Source organism: Engystomops pustulosus, chromosome 5, assembly GCF_040894005.1.
Source record: "Engystomops pustulosus chromosome 5, aEngPut4.maternal, whole genome shotgun sequence".
NCBI classification, from domain to species: Eukaryota; Metazoa; Chordata; class Amphibia; order Anura; family Leptodactylidae; genus Engystomops; species Engystomops pustulosus.
Genome location: NC_092415.1, coordinates 166,929,502 through 166,947,193, shown reverse-complemented (window position 1 = coordinate 166,947,193; position 17,692 = coordinate 166,929,502). Strand labels below are relative to the sequence as shown.

The 17,692-nt window shown below is 43.4% G+C and overlaps 1 protein-coding gene across 5 annotated transcripts in view; it reads left to right on the top strand.

Moving 5' to 3' along the window:
• CREB5 (cAMP responsive element binding protein 5) overlaps positions 1-17,692 on the top strand; it is a 328,890-nt gene that overhangs the window by 77,816 nt on the left and 233,382 nt on the right. The window lies entirely within an intron of this gene.

Here is a 17,692-nt window from a genome sequence, read left to right as displayed (position 1 = left end):
CGATTGCTGCCAAGAACGATTGTGGGAGTTAGCTATGGTGAGGTGAGGTGAACCTGGACTTCTGACTGAAATGTCCGCAATGTTCAGTATGAACCCAAACATTACAGTTTGGGTGCCCTCATCCTTAGTCACAAAATACTAAACATGAGAATTTCCCATTCCCCATTAATCTGCATGTAAGACAGAAGAGATGGCTCCTGCTCCAGCCAGTTGTCTTAATACAGAAATGGACTGGAAAAGAGAATATTCAGGAGCTGATCTCCTGGAATATAGAGAAGATTTATTAATACATTTCTTTAGTTTTGATTTCAATTTTAGATGAAATAGGACTAAAAGAAATAATTAGATCATTAAAAAAGTTCAAATTCCATTTTTGTGTTCCTTTAAATGGGTCTCCCAGGTATAAAAATAATAAGTATAGGCCCTGAATATCATATCAGTTGGGGTCAGACACCCGGGACCCCCACTGAGGAGCGGTTCCCAGCTTTGGAGCTAAGAGCACAGAGCTGGAAGCTGACACCTTTAAGTGAGCTTGAAACCGAAGCTATTTGCTTCTATATTTGGTGGCAACAGGACCCGTCAGTCATGGGGGTACAAGCTGCCTGATATGTCAAAATATTGTCTGAGAGTGTTTTTATTAGTAGTGGGCGTGCAGGTATACAAATATTACCAACACAGCCAAGTCCATGTATATGCAATTAATTCATTGACAGTATTGTATATCAGAAAATTAATCAATACAAAGAATGATGATAGCAGGTACTGGCCGCAGCTCTGAAAAGGAGAGAGAAAGAAAGGAGGATGAAGAGGGAAGACGGAGACAGATCAAAATAAATCAAAGACACATGTTCTCGTAGTGGGTTAGAACAAGAACATTCAAGAACTTGTTAAACTATAAAACAGTGTAATAAATATAATAATGCTGCACTGGCAAGCCTGGTTACTGTAATGGAGATTCATCGTCTGACCTCACCATAACAATAATGTAATGGGCTGCTGTGCTGAAAGAAGAAAAGACATTAAGGAAAGGGCTGAACAAGACGTGATGTAAGGTGAATGCTATATGTGTATCTCACCTATTTAATGGAATAGGGATCTTCTTGGTATAGCAGACCCCCTTTTTTATGTGTTCTATACATTTAAAAAGACATATACTGTATGCTGCATAAACCATCTCAGCCAGATATATACGGTATGTTTGTTTTTTATTACAAATATTTCTATAACAAATGTCTTGTTTGAACAGAGTCCATAAAATCTTTAAAGTGAATTTACCCCATAGCTCAGCCCTTAATTGGGAAAGGAAACATTTTTGTAGTTATAAAAGTCCTATATCAACTTTTATTCCCTATATACAAATTGTATTGTATTGTTGTAAGTGTTGGAGCACTTGAAGCGTGTACCTCAGTCCCAGTGCACCAGTGTTTGGCGCCTGGACCCCTACAATGATCAAATAGCAGCATTACCTTCTTCTCATTGAAGATGCATCATCTCTAGAGATGAGCGAACATGCTCGTCCGAGCTTGATGCTCGGTCGAGCATTAGGGTACTCGAAACTGCTCGTTGCTCGGACGAATACTTCGCCCGCTCGAGAAAATGGCAGCTCCCGCCGTTTTGCTTTTTGGCGGCCAGAAACAGAGCCAATCACAAGCCAGGAGACTCTGCACTCCACCCAGCATGACGTGGTACCCTTACACGTCGATAGCAGTGGTTGGCTGGCCAGATCAGGTGACCCTGGGATAGACTAGCCGCTGCCCGCGCTGCTCGGATCATTCTGTGTCTGGATGCCGCTAGGGAGAGAGCTGCTGCTGGTCAGGGAAAGCGTTAGGGTGTTCTATTAGCTTACTGTTAGGCAGGAGTGATTCTCCAAGAACCCAACAGCCCTTCTTAGGGCTACAATAACGTTATACTTTTTTTTTTTTATTTGCAGCTAGTACCATATTGTGAGGAATTTGCAGGGGGACTTGCTACCGTTGTGTTTAGCTCTTAGTGACACACATATCCACCTCAAACACCAAAGTGGGAAAATTTATTAGGGGTTTGATTTCAATTAGGCACAGTCTGCCATTTCCTTTTTTATTTTACGTTTATTTTGTTTAATAACTCAGCGTCATCTCATCTGGCATAGTAGTGTGCTTTCATACTTGGCTAGAAAATAGCCATAGGAGAATCCAAACGGCTTACTTACGCTTACAGTAGCGTTATATATATTTGATTTCTGGTTGATCTGCTGGTGGCTGTACTTGCTGCAGTGCATCTACTAGCAAATTGTGAGCAATTTGTAGTGAGACTTGCGACCGCTGTGTTTTGCGCTTAGTGACGCACATATCCATTGCAAAGACCGAAGTGGGAAAATTTATTAGGGGTTGGATTTCAATTAGGCACAGTCTGCCATTTACTTTTTATTTTACGTTTATTTTTTTAATAACTCAGTGTTATCTCATCTTGCATAGTAGTGTGCTTTCATACTTGGCTAGAAAATAGCCATAGGAGAATCCAAACGGCTTACTTACGCCTACAGTAGCGTTATATATATTTGATTTCTGGTTGATCTGCTGGTGGCTGTACTTGCTGCAGTGCATCTACTAGCAAATTGTGAGCAATTTGTAGTGAGACTTGCGACCGCTGTGTTTTGCGCTTAGTGACGCACATATCCATTGCAAAGACCGAAGTGGGAAAATTTATTAGGGGTTGGATTTCAATTAGGCACAGTCTGCCATTTACTTTTTATTTTACGTTTATTTTTTTAATAACTCAGTGTCATCTCATCTTGCATAGTAGTGTGCTTTCATACTTGGCTAGAAAATAGCCATAGGAGAATCCAAACGGCTTACTTACGCCTACAGTAGCGTTATATATATTTGATTTCTGGTTGATCTGCTGGTGGCTGTACTTGCTGCAGTGCATCTACTAGCAAATTGTGAGCAATTTGTAGTGAGACTTGCGACCGCTGTGTTTTGCGCTTAGTGACGCACATATCCATTGCAAAGACCGAAGTGGGAAAATTTATTAGGGGTTGGATTTCAATTAGGCACAGTCTGCCATTTCCTTTTTTATTTTACGTTTATTTTGTTTAATAACTCAGCGTCATCTCATCTGGCATAGTAGTGTGCTTTCATACTTGGCTAGAAAATAGCCATAGCAATAGGATAGCATCGTTTGGTTTTAAAAACTAAAAAACACAAAAAAAAACAAAAAAACACAAAAAAAAGTAAAAAAAAAATTAAAGTTATAACTCTCATTTTCAAAATGTTTAACCCGAGGGCTAGGGGTAGAGGACGAGGGCGGGGACGTGGGCGTCCAACTACTGCAGGGGTCAGAGGCCGTGGTCCTGGGCGGGGTGAGACACCACCTGCTGATGAGGGAGCAGGGGAACGCCGCAGAGCTACACTCCCTAGGTTCATGTCTGAAGTTACTGGGACTCGTGGTAGAGCACTGTTGAGGCCAGAACAGTGCGAACAGGTGATGTCGTGGATTGCCGACAATGCTTCGAGCAATTTGTCCACCAGTCAGTCTTCCACGCAGTCCACCCATGTCACCGAAATCGGCACTCCTCCAGCTCCTGCACCTCAGCCTCCTCCCCCCCAGTCTGCCCCCTCCCAGGAAAATTTGCCATTTGAACCGGCATACTCTGAGGAACTGTTTTCTGGACCCTTCCCACACTCACAAACCACTTGTCCGGTTGCTGCTGAGCAATTTTCCGATGCCCAGGTTTTCCACCAGTCGCAGTGATGATGACCTTCTTGACGTAGTGGAAGAAGTGTCTAAAGAGGTGTCCGACGATGAGGAGACACGGTTGTCAGACAGTGGGGAAGTTGTTGTCAGGGCAGGAAGTCCGAGGGGGGAGCAGACTGAGGGATCGGAGGATGATGAGGTGACAGACCCAAGCTGGGTTGATAGGCCGGGTGAACACAGTGCTTCTGAGACAGAGGAGAGTCCTCGACCAGAACAGGTTGGAAGAGGCAGTGGTGGGGCCAGACGGAGAGGCAGGGCCAGAGCTGGTGCATCAGCGCCAAATGTGTCAACTAGTGAAGCTCCCGTGGCGAGGGCTCTTGCGGCGAGGGCTAGATTTTCAGAAGTCTGGAGGTTCTTTAAGGAAACACCAGATGACCGACGGACTGTGGTGTGCAACATTTGCCAAACCAGGCTCAGCAGGGGTTCCACCACTACTAGCTTAACTACCACCAGTATGCGCAGGCATATGAATGCTAAACACCCCACTCAGTGGCAACAAGCCCGTTCACCTCCGGCCGTGCACACCACTGCTCCTTCCCCTGTGTCAGCTGATAGTCAGCCCCCTGCCCAGGACCCTGCCACAAAAACCCCATCGTCGCCTCCACGATCCTCCACAGCATCCACCAGCGTTCAGCTCTCCATACCCCAGACGCTGGAGCGGAAACGCAAATATAGTGCAACCCACCCGCACGCCCAAGCCCTTAATGTCCACATCTCCAGATTGCTTAGCCTGGAGATGCTGCCCTATAGGCTAGTAGAGACCGAGGCCTTTCGCAACCTCATGGCGGCGGCCGCCCCTCGGTATTCGGTCCCCAGCCGCCACTACTTTTCCCGATGTGCCGTCCCAGCCCTGCACCAGCACGTGTCAGACAACATCATCCGTGCCCTGACCAACGCCGTTTCTGACAAGGTCCACCTGACCACGGACACGTGGACGAGTGCTGCCGGGCAGGGCCACTATATATCGCTGACGGCACATTGGGTTAACTTGGTGGAGGCTGGGACCGAGTCTGACCCTGCGGCTGGTCATATACTGCCGACGCCGAGGATTGCGGGGCCTACCTCGGTCCAGGTGTTTCAGGCCTACTATGCCTCCTCCTCCTCCCACCCCTCCTCCACCTCCTCCTCCGAATTACCATCCGTGGGCATGCCGCCATCAGTCGGTAGCTCTAGGCACAGCAGCAGTGCCGTCGCTAAGCGACAGCAGGCGGTGCTCAAACTGCTGAGCCTAGGCGATAAAAGGCATACCGCCCAAGAGCTATTACAGGGCATCACGGCGCAGACTGATCTGTGGCTGGCACCGCTGAACCTGAAGCCAGGCATGGTTGTGTGTGACAACGGCCGTAACCTGGTGGCGGCTCTGCAACTCGGCAGACTGACACATGTGCCATGCCTGGCCCATGTGTTAAATCTGATAGTTCAGCGTTTCCTCAAGACATACCCCAATCTGTCTGATTTGCTCACGAAGGTGCGCCGCATCTGTGCGCATTTCAGGAAGTCCAGCACAGATGCTGCCACTCTCAGGGCAGCGCAGCGCCGCCTCCAACTGCCCGCTCACCGACTGTTGTGCGACGTGCCCACGAGGTGGAATTCAACACTGATCATGTTATCCAGAGTTTACCAGCAGCGCCGAGCCATTGTAGACTGCCAGATGTCAACTTCCACCAGAACTGGTAGTCAGGTCAGTCAGCTTCCTCAAGTCTACAATGAGGAGTGGACGTGGATGTCTGATATCTGTCAGGTGCTGAGTAACTTTGAGGAGTCAACACAGATGGTCAGTGGCGATGCCGCCATCATCAGCCTCACCATCCCGCTGCTTGGCCTGTTGAAAAACTCTCTGATCAGCATGAAGTCGGAAGCTTTGCGCTCGTCACAAGAGACGGGGGAAGAAGATTCCCTTGTTGATAGCCAAAGCACCCTTAGGTCTGTTTCTCAGCGCATATCGGAGGAGGTGGAGGTGGAGGAGGATGAGGAGGAAGAGGAGGAGAATGTTGGCGAGACACAAGAGGGGACCATTGTTGAGTCCTTCACTGTTCAGCGTGTATGGGCAGAAGAAGAGGAGTTGGAGGAGGAGGAAATGGACAGTCAGGCCAGTGAGGGGAGTGAATTCTTACGCGTTGGTACTCTGGCGCATATGGCAGATTTCATGCTAGGCTGCCTATCCCGTGACCCTCGCGTTCAAAGAATTTATTCCAGCACCGATTACTGGGTGTTCACTCTCCTGGACCCACGGTACAAGCAAAATCTTTCCACTCTCATCCCTGGAGAGGAAAGGAGTGTGAGAATGCATGAATACCAGCAGGCCCTGGTTCACAAGCTGAAACAGTATTTCCCTTCTGACAGCGCTAGCGGCAGAGTGCGTAGTTCTGCGGGACAAGTAGCGAGGGAGAGTAGGCGAGCAGGCAGCTTGTCCAGCACTGGCAAGGGTACGCTTTACAAGGCTTTTGCCAGCTTTATGTCACCCCAGCAAGACACTGTCACCTGTCCCCAGTCTCGGCAGAGTAGGGCTGATCTTTACAGAAAGATGGTGAGGGAGTACGTAGCTGACCATACCATCATCCTAAATGATCACACAGCTCCCTACAACTACTGGGTTTCAAAGCTGGACATGTGGCACGAACTGGCGCTGTACGCCTTGGAGGTTCTTGCCTGCCCTGCCGCTAGCGTCTTGTCCGAGCGGGTTTTCAGTGCAGCTGGTGGCATCATCACCGATAAGCGTACACGCCTGTCGACTGACAGCGCTGACAGGCTGACGCTTATTAAGATGAATAAAGCATGGATTTCTCATAATTTCCAATCTCCACCAGGTGAAGGAAGCTCAACCTGAATAATTTATCCACTCCTCCTCCTCCTCATTTTCCTCCTTCTCCTCCTCTTTGTACAGTAAAGCAGAGGAAATTGGCTATTTTTTGACAGGGCCCACTGGCTCTAGCTATAGTACTTTATGCATTTAATTTTTCTGGAGGGCCACCTACCCGGTCCTCTGTTTTAAAAAATTTTTGGGAGTGCCACATACAGGCACTCAATCTATTCAATTTTTCTGGAGGGCCAACTACCCGGTCCTCTGTTTTAAACAATTTTTGGGAGTGCCACATACAGGCACTCAATCTATTCAATTTTTCTGGAGGGCCACCTACCTGCTCCTCTGGTTTGAAAAGTTTTTTGGACTGCCACATACAGGCACTCAATCTATTCAATTTTTCTGGAGGGCCACCTACCCGCTCCTCTGGTTTGAAAACTTTTTTGGACTGCCACATACAGGCACTCAATCTATTTCATTTTTCTGGAGGGCCACCTACCTGCTCCTCTGGTTTGAAAACTTTTTTGGACTGCCACATACAGGCACTATCCAAATTAAATTGTCTCCATAGCAGCCTCCACACGTTGTCTCCATTGCTACCTCCAAACGAGGTGTGTCAGGCAGAAATTTGGGTTGTTTTCATGGATTCCACATCAAAGTTGTTAACTTTGTCGCCACCCTGCTGTGTTATCCACAAAATATACTGGCAAACTTTTATCATTTACCAATATTATTTCAGCGCTTCTTGCGCATCTGTTTACATTCCCCTCACCCGGCATATCCTAAACTTATAAGAACGCTACTACACTTGATCTTATACAAAAGGTTCTTAGAAGTGCTGTTTGGGGAGTAGCCTAGAGACAGGGGCTTGGATTGGCGAAAGCTCACCTGGCAGCGGAGCGCCAGCTCCATGCGCATCATGCGCTTCTTGTGCATCTGTTTACATTCCCCTCACCCGCCATATCCCAAACTTATAAGAACGCTACTACACTTAACTTGGTGCAGGCTGGGACCGAGTCTGACCCTGGGGCTGGTCATATACTGCCGACGCAGAGAATTGCAGGGCCTACCTCGGTCCAGGTCTCAAAGGTCTAGTATACCTCCTCCTCCTCCCACCCCTCCTCCACCTCCTCCTCCTCCGAATTACCATCCGTGGCCATGGAGCCATCAGTCGGTAGCTCTAGGCACAGCAGCAGTGCCGTCGCTAAGCGACAGCAGGCGGTGCTCAAACTGCTGAGCCTAGGCGATAAAAGGCACACCGCCCAAGAGCTATTACAGGGCATTCCACATCAAACTTGTTAACTTTGTCGCCACCCTGCTGTGTAATCCACAAAATATACTTGCAAACTTTTATCATTTACCGATATTATTTCAGCGCTTCTTGCGCATCTGTTTACATTCCCCTCACCCGCCATATCCTAAACTTATAAGAACGCTACTACACTTGATCTTATACAAAAGGTTCTTAGAAGTGCTGTTTGGGGAGTAGCCTAGAGACAGGGGCTTGGATTGGCGAAAGCTCACCTGGCAGCGGAGCGCCAGCTCCATGCGCATCATGCGCTTCTTGCGCATCTGTTTACATTCCCCTCACCCGCCATATCCCAAACTTATAAGAACGCTACTACACTTGATCTTATACAAAAGGTTCTTAGAAGTGCTGTTTGGGGAGTAGCCTAGAGACAGGGGCTTGGATTGGCGAAAGCTCGCCTGGCAGCCATGCCAAGATCCAACTAACATAGTTTTAACTGCAGCACCTTTAATCTACTACTAGTTCACTGCCTCCATACATGGTCCCCTTATCAAACGAGCTGTGTCAGGCAGAATTTTGGGTTGTTTTCATGGCTTCCATGTTAACTTTGTCGCCACCCTGCTGTGTAATCCACAAAATATACTGGCAAACTTTTATCATGTACCGATATTATTTGAGCGCTTCTTGCTCACCTCCTTTGGTTCCTCTCTGCCACCCATTGGTTTGAAGCCTGAGTCCATTTAGAGTATGTCGCCATGCCACTCTCTAGCCTGCCGCTGCTGCCGCTGCCTCTGCATGCCGTCCCCTATAGTGTCAGGGTCAATTATTGGATGTTTTACATGCTATCTAGCTTCATTCTGTCACTCTGTCATGGCCATGCTGTTGCCCATAGTTTTGGCATAATGGTGCGATTAAGCAGCCTCAGAGGCATCCATGCATGCTGCCCCTGCTGTTTCCTGTCCATTTCCGTCGTGTTTCCATCCTTTTCTGAGGTTCCCAGGTGTTTGGCCAAGCTTCCCTGTGCAGAGCCTTGGTCCCCTTGAAAAATGCTCGAGTCTCCCATTGACTTCAATGGGGCTCGTTATTCGAGACGAGCACTCGAGCATCGGGAAAAGTTCGTCTCGAATAACGAGTACCCGAGCATTTTAGTGCTCGCTCATCTCTAATCATCTCCAACCTGAAATCTTGTACAGTTACACCACTTATGTATGGGCAATAGCTGTAGAGAAGCCAGGCAGAGAACCTGGCTGTGCCACGTATGTGCTACAAAGCATCAAGCCATAAAAGGGGTTAGTGCGGTGAGATACTAAGCTCTCTCTGGTGGTGGCCAGAATGTCTTCTTTTGTTCGTGGCCCAGTGTTTTGGCATCATCAGGAAAATCAACTTTGAATTGAGAGGTTAATTAGTATAAAGTCAAGGAGTTGAACTCTGAAGTCAAGGTGGGGTACTCTGAACACCTTCTCCTCTGGGATAGAAATCATGCATTGGACTTCAAGACATATGGTTAGTGATGCCTAGACTCAGGATCATCAATTACAGTGAAGGGGGCTTTCTGAGGAAGAGAGAGCTTGACTTCAGTGTTAAAATCTCCACCTCCTTGACTTTATACAACCAATTTACATCTCATCTCAAAGTAAATTTTCTGGATTATGGCAGCACATGTCTAAGTACTTATAAAGTTCAAGAAGTAATAGTATAGGCAGGGAACAACACTGAGTTATGAGCAAATACGATCCAAGATCTCAATGTATGGGGAATACAAGTATTTAAGTCAGAACAGCTTACATGTCCTTTGTGAGACTCTTCAGGCCAATGACTTTGATTTGTAAAAAGAAAAATAAATGTAAAAAAGAAGAAATGTATGGGAACATGACTTCATGGCACAATACAAGTCACTGTAATTGCTGCTGAGATGTATACAATAGATAAATGAAATGTAAAAACTATGACATAACTGCATATTTTACTATATAGATTTATGACAGTAAGTATTGCATAGTTATTACAAGCTCAACATGTCCCATGTAGGCTCTTCTTCAGGCTCAAAAGAACAATGGATTCTATATCCCTGTGTAGAAATCATTAAGGCCAAAATACTTTTAACTTTTGCAGGTCTGTTCAGGCTCTTTTTTCATCTACTTGTGGTTTTGGGGGTTGTGACTTCTATGTTATGTTTTATGATTTTTTTAATTTTCCAGGTTACTATCTATATTTTAAAATAATCCAAATATCTTAACATTTTTTTGTCCACTAGAGCTAATAATAATACGCAAACACTTCCTGTTCTGTAGAGATCACTTCTTATCATTAATCTTATTATCCCCATGGACACTATGACCATAAAAAGTATATTATAGGATCCAAATTGAGCTTCTTCTTGGATTGCACAGGCCTAGAAAACTTTACTTTTGAAGTCAATTTATTTATCTGATGTGTGACTGCTATACAGAACATTTCTGAATTCTGTTGACAGCAGTTCAGACAAGATGGCTGCCCTCACAATATGTAACAGGGAAAAGTTAAATAAAAAAAAAATTAAATCCACAGGAAAAAATGTCTACTTTACACAACTCAAACTGTGGACATAGTTTTATAACCTTATATTAATATTAATAATTCCTGCTCAAAATATTAAAAAAGTATACATTAAACAGACAAATATAGTAAAAACTAACATGCGATACATTTGTAAAGTGGAGCCAAGGTCTACATTAATTTCCTGGAGTCCTGGAAAACCCCTTTAAGACTAGAAAAACAAGCTTAATGGTGGTTTTGTTTCAGTTCTTCCACATAACTGAATCCCTTTAGGGAACTTGTTGCCAGCTTCTACACAAATAAACTAACAACTCCTTCGGTAGAGTATGAAATATTCATTTTGGCATTCCTAACATCAGTTTACCTATAAAAAGTATTGCCTCCAAATAATATGTAAACTAGAAGAGTTTATTGCCTTAGATGAGTCCCTTTAAGAGCCGGGAGTGGAGCATCACCTCAAACTATTAGGTTATATAGTATGTAGAACCGCGCTGTGGTATCATATTCATCTAGCTGTCACAAAGTCTGATGCTCCAAATTAACTGGCGTATAGACTGCGTATATGACTAATTTCTGGAAATGGTGTGAAGTCCTCTCCACTTTGTCAGGAGAGGCTAATAACCAACAAATGGACGTGAAAAGCCAACAAAAATATCCATTTTGCTGTTGCCTTTCGTGCACAGAAGCATAGAAGGTGTGCCAAAGCCAATGGGTATGACTGATAACAATAATGGTAGGAATGAAAACATCCAAGTCAGGGGTGTCAAATTCCATTTTACCAAGGGCCACATTAATCCTTTGGTTGCCTTAAAAGGACTGTAAGTACCTGTAACATGTGACATGCACACGACCAATTTTTTTTTTAACCTTGTGCTCCCCATTTAGTTAACAAATGGCACATGGACAATTTCATGTCTATGTGCTCATGCACACATCCATAGTCTTGATGGATCAGTGAATGAACCGAATTCCTGAGCCACAAAACTAAATGCAGGTCCAATTCCTGTCTGGTGTTGATGCTCGGGCAGCTTTTTCTACTGTCATTAGTGTATGAGGAGACATCACACGTCGATGACACATGGGCTGCAAACAGCAACCTTGTTTGTGGCATCAGAAAGCATAGGGATGTGAACAGGTAGGTTGGCATTGCATAAACGTAGCATTCTCTTTTCAATAAAGTAAGGCACCCCTTCTTTCCAAATGTGACACTATGTTCTCCTTTCCCCCAACATTTTACAAGCAACTAAGCTCTAAGCTCCTTCATCGTTGGTCTTAAAATTCAGAGCTTGTGTGATATAAGTTAAAATTTGTATATGAGAATGGTTACAGTTTCAGTAAAGTTCCAGTCCTAATGTTTATAGAAAATACAAATTAGTATATATATATATATATATATATATATATATATATATAGAGAGAGAGAGAGAGAGAGAGAATGAGAGAGAAAATAGCTTTTGTCTCCCTTCTCTTAATGATCAAATAAGGCCAAAGCTTTTGGAGTCCTGACAGGACAATACATTTAAAGGCATCACGCCTTGACATTACCTAATTATCTCTGTGGAGATAAAGGTTATAGTCCAAGTCAGAAAACCACTGGTTTACAGAAGTCCCTTTCACTTGGATAATTCAGGAGGAAATTCAGGAGTAAAAATAGTAATTCAATAATGTCATGAAATGAGGATGGAGCTTTGCCGGGATGAAATAGTGCATTTAGCTTCTCAGACAATGGAGATAACTCAATCAGACCCGGGACGACTCTTCTAAACTTGCTGGTAAATGTGATTGACAGGACAGGAGTTTCAGCTTGCCTGGAACAAGATAGCATTGTTAAGTTGCTCCTCCAGGCAAGAGATAAACATGCAATTAAGTTATTAGACCATACTAATGCATCGGGCAGGCATGGAGGTCATTTATCAAACACTCTTGGGGTCTAAATTGTTAAAAAAAAATCTTGCTACCAGAAATATTCGCATTGTATTGAAATGGACTTGTTTAATCTTGATGACAAAGATGGATGAAGAATTAGACAATTTTACGATTTTGCCATAAGGCAACCTACATGGAGTAGTGTCCGGAATAGCTTTACTCTCTGGAGAAGATGAAGTAATTGAAGATATTCATTATTGAAGGCTCAGTGATCACTGAAGCCTTCATACCTAATAATTGTAAGCTCATAATGTCTCCGAATTAGATACAATTAGTCACCTACCTTTTCAAAGTAAAACGAAAGCCGACTAGACAAACCCTGACTAAAGACATTTATCAGGTTCATAATGTACCAGATTTTATTTCTTGCCTTATAAACAGTATAAAATATACTGTTTCATTTCCGTACTCAACTTTCTATCACATCAAGTATAGTAGGAGCTCAGAAGTCTAAAACAGAACAGTATTTAGCATGTAGACACATTCTTATTGGAGATCCAAACATAGAAAAACATACTGGTCCAGTAGAATTTTTTTCTTGTATTGGGGTTGCGCTTTATACTATCCACTGTCTAGGAACAGCATAAAACATCAAATTCACCATGCTCAAAGAGCGGCAATGGAATGGGCCACCAATCCAATTGGCCATCTTTAGTATTGCCCACATTGTCCAACGATGGAAATTATTAAGTGTCACTGTGATTATTCTGCCTACAAAAAAAATTGTAGGTCGAATTGGAATCCAAGACCTCAGCGCATTAGGTAGTGTCGGACTGGCCCACCAGAGCACCAGAGGATCCTCCGGTGGGCCCTGGCTCAACCCAATACTGAACCCCAGAGGTTCATCAGAAAACACCACACTCTGCTAGAGTATATTTCCTGGGGGATAATGAAGACACGTTCAGTTTTTCAGATGCAGTTTTTGATGGCCAAACCAGGAGTAGAGGAGTAACACTTTTTAATGATATGTCCTCATCCATTATGATCCACACCTGCTTTTGACTTCAAAAACTGCATCTGAAAAACTGATCGTGTCGCAGTGCTGACCACTGCTAATACACATGTTTTCTGAATAGAACAGTAATGGCCTTTCCACCTACAGACAATGCTAGTTTTATAATAAATGTGGTCTGTTTTAGGTTAAAAAAGGCCATTAATGACCAAAATTATATATGCAGGTATAACTCTTACTGTGAAATACGGGATTCAGTATTCAGATTCCGGAGAGAAGTCTATTACAGACACAGGTTTTACGAAGTTAGTAATATCTAGACCTATATATTCTATATACCAAGGTGAATTCTTCCCAGAAACTGCAGTAACTGTTCAGTTCATTGCCGAGATTTGGTTGAAATAAAACATATAAAGTGTTTGGAATGAGGCCAATCTCAATATGTTGGCTGGTTTTTATTACATGAACTGTTTGCATTTCTCATGTAAAGCTGGGGCTTTGCAAAGTCTGCCATGAATTAGATCATAAGCTCAGACAAAAAGAATCTAGAGGCGAGTGCCCATTGTTTATTCTATAAACTGAATCAATAGGGTATATCGATGCGATATGTATGTCCCTAATATATCAGACATTATCGGCTTTTACAGCAATTCAACAATAATGTATAATAACTTGTGCAATTCCTTTGCTATTTCTCTTAAATTTTCTTAATAAATTGACAACCAGGTGTTTCCAGCTGGTGGTATGTCCATGCAGACTGTGCCAAGATTGACACGGTTAATGGTAACGCCCACTTGTCAATTTAGTTGTAACTTTAAAAAAAGATGGAACAACAGACTATAAACGACACTCCAGAGTTGTCACTTTATGGGTAATATAAGCATTAAAGGGGTGGCCACTTTCCTTCATGCTTTTTGTAATGTGTCACTATACATCTATTAAAAGTTTTGCAACGCTTTCTTGAAATGTAAAGTAAATGCCCCTGGTTCAGAAATATCTTTTACCTCATCAGCTGCCATTCCTGTCCATAAAATGGCATCAGGTTTAGGATCATGTGATCTCTAAGTGTTCATGATCAATCTACCTTCCAGGACCTAAGGATAGTATTCATGAATACAGGCAGTCCCCGGGTTACATACAAGATAGGGTCTGTAGGTTTGTTCTTAAGTTGAATTTGTATGTAAGTCGGAACTGTATACTTTATCATTGTAACCCCCAGCCAAATTTTTTGGTCTCTGTGACAATTGGATTTTAAAAATGTTGGATTGTCATTAGAACCAGGAATAACAATAAAGCTTCATTACAGACACCTGTGATAACTGTTACAGCTGTTTATTGTAGCCTAAGGATAAAGTACAGTAATTACCAATATCCAGAGGTCCGTTTGTAACTAGGGGTCGTATGTAAGTCAGGTGTTCTTAAGTAGGGGACCGCCTGTACAGGCTTAACGTCCTTAGTCATGGACAGTTAGAATCTCATGACCCTGTATATCTGGCCCTATACCTCATTTTGGAGCATTGCTTTGCATTGCAAGAAAGCGGTAAAGAACTGTTAATCAATGTATATTGGTACAATACATAAAATCCTGCCCCCGCACTTACACACACAATACAAAAAACATGAGGTAAAGTGTTCAACACCTTTACAAAAACATATCAGGAGCAGTAGTGGATTATAACATAGAAGGTTTGAGTGATAGCCTGGTGCCCCAGTCTTCTAGGGGGCCCATGGCCACCAAAACCATCCACCAAATTTTATAGTCAGAAGGACCTTCACCCATATAATCTTGCTCTCGATACAGGTAAAGGTCCTGAAAGCAGGCAGAAGGGACACATCCTCCCAAGAAGCTTGATTCTAGTACCATATGCTTAAGTGATATAAGGGGCTGTAATATTCATGCAGCCCAGGGCCCGTGGCAGTCTTATTCCACCCCTGATCAGGAGAGTATAAGGGTTCTCATAAGGGTTTTTATTGTTTGTAAATTAAAAGGTTATAAAATTTTCCAATATATTTGATGCTATTTTAAAATTCTCTGCTTCCTTCCCATTTACCTTTTATCTCCAGTGCATAGAGACCTGCATGGTCATGTGATGTTACACAGGTTACTTTCTGTGATATAACAAGCCTTGAACCTGTGTGACATCACATGATCATGGATGTAACGAACTGTGCGCCTGTGTGACATCACATGATCAGGGATATAATGAGCAGTGCACCTGTGTGACATCACATGACCATGGGCAAATTTCTATTCAGTGTAAGAAAACAATGAAGTTTGCTATAGAATAACAACAAAGATCGAGAAAAACATGAGGAACTTATAAGAAAACATATTAGAAAATTGTATTGTTTTACATGATACAAACAATAACATTTATTACCTGAAACTGAACAACCAATTTAACCAAACCAGGAGTGGAGTTAAATAATGGAGGGGGAGTAACTCTTCTCAATGATAAGTTTGTACCCATTATGATTCACACCTGCTTTTGGCTTCAAAAACTGCATCTGAAAAAAGTGAACCTGTGAACGCACCCTCAAAGTAACAAGTATATCTTAAATTGGTGGGTCATAGCTGCAGCCACAGATTGGTTGGCTGGTCATAAGTCCTGGGCATTATTAGAACCCGGGCAGACGCGAGAGTGCATATAAGCGCTTTGTATTAGTCAATTTTGACCCAATGGGGCAGATTTATTTACCCGGTCCTGTCACGATCCTGTGGTGCGTTGTCCGACGAGAATTCGGGTCTGCCACGATTCACTAAGGTCGTGCGCCTGAGTTCCTGCAGCTGTCTCTTCTGAGCCGAGGTCCGCCTGAGTTCACCTGCTTCTTCCCGGTGCTTGTAAGAGCGTGTCTTGCGACACAATTCTAAATGTTAAATACTGCACGTTTTCTGAATCCGTCGGGTTGTCCGTCGTCCACGCCCCCGATGCTCCAAAATCCGATCGAGTGCTCCAAACTCCTCGGGGCAATTCGGCACAAAACGGAAATCGTCGGGAAACATGATGAAAATGTGTCCGACAGACCCTTAGTAGATGAGCCCCAATGTCTCCAAATGTTGTGCACCTGGAAAACCTCTTTAAATTCTGACTACTGGGTTTATAGATGGCAACTATAGAAAATAAATTTGTTGTGAGATGCATGTACTGTTCTCAGTAATGAGGTGAGTGGAGCTATCAGTATTGCGCTTTACCGTCACCAGGCTATTTTTGGTACAGGTAGTATGTAGCCACTCCATATAAAGCGCTGTGTACGGAAATTTTTTTCCTGAGTCTATTAATGCAGCACTTATAATTTTTAGACCTGCCATTTCTCATATTGTCACTTTGCACTTTTATTCCAAATACTCTTGTTTGAATCCAGCTCTGCTGAAGCCATAAGACGTCCACACTGAAAGGTGTATTTATTTTACTTTGTGCAACTGGTTTTATGCTGTTCAGTTATAGCTTGGAGTCTTACTCCTTCAGAGGTGTTAAATACATCTTAAATCGTAAAACAAATGTTTGAAAATGCGGGGCTGGATATACAGCAGGCTGTCTTTTACTAGTCCCTTTTTACTTATCTGAAATTCAGAATTAATTTACGCCTCCACATTATTCTGACTGCTCTGGAATTCTGCTGATGTTTGCCATCAAACACATGGGGGAAATTATTAATCCATCCACAGCAGAATTATGTCGTAGTTTGCACTAAAAAACTGTCTGCACCACATTTATAAAGGGTTTTAGACAATTTTCTGGCTCTCCTGCGACTAGCTTGACAAAAGGGGCGCGGCCTTGCGCCAAAAGGGTCTGTGCGCCAGAAATACTGCTGACCCGGTAGAAGTGTGTCTTAACTTTCTCCAACTAATAGGAGGTGCTGAGTACGACTAGACAGTCTTTTATTACGACAGATTTATCATCCACCATTAGACACTTATATAAATCTGCCCCATTCTTGTTATATTTTAATATTGATTTGGGAAATTTTTTTACCTGCTTGCCTTCTATATGCACTGCATTGGCTCTTCATGTATAGAACCTGCCACCTACCTGTCTTACTTTATAGAACATTCACTCAATGTAACATCTCGTGACTCTCATGATAGGGATGTAATATTACCACTGTACAAGGCATTGGTTCGGCCTCACCTGGAATATGCTTTCCAGTTCTGGGCACCGGTCCATAAAAAGGAGGCCCTGGAGCTGGAGAGGGTTCAACGTAGAGCGACAAAAATGATAAGGGGTATGGAGGGTCTTAGTTATGAGCAAAGATTAAAACAACTAGATTTATTTAGTATGGAAAAGTGACGACTACGAGGGGACATGATTAATTTATTTAAATATATGAATGGTCCATACAAAAAATATGGTGGTAAATTGTTTCAGATTAAATCAAATCAAAAGACGAGAGGGCACTGTCTCCGTTTGAAGAAATCAAAGTTTAATCACCAGAGGCAAGAACTGTCAGTCTGTGGAATAGCCTGTCTCAGGCTCTGGTCACAGCAGGGACAGCA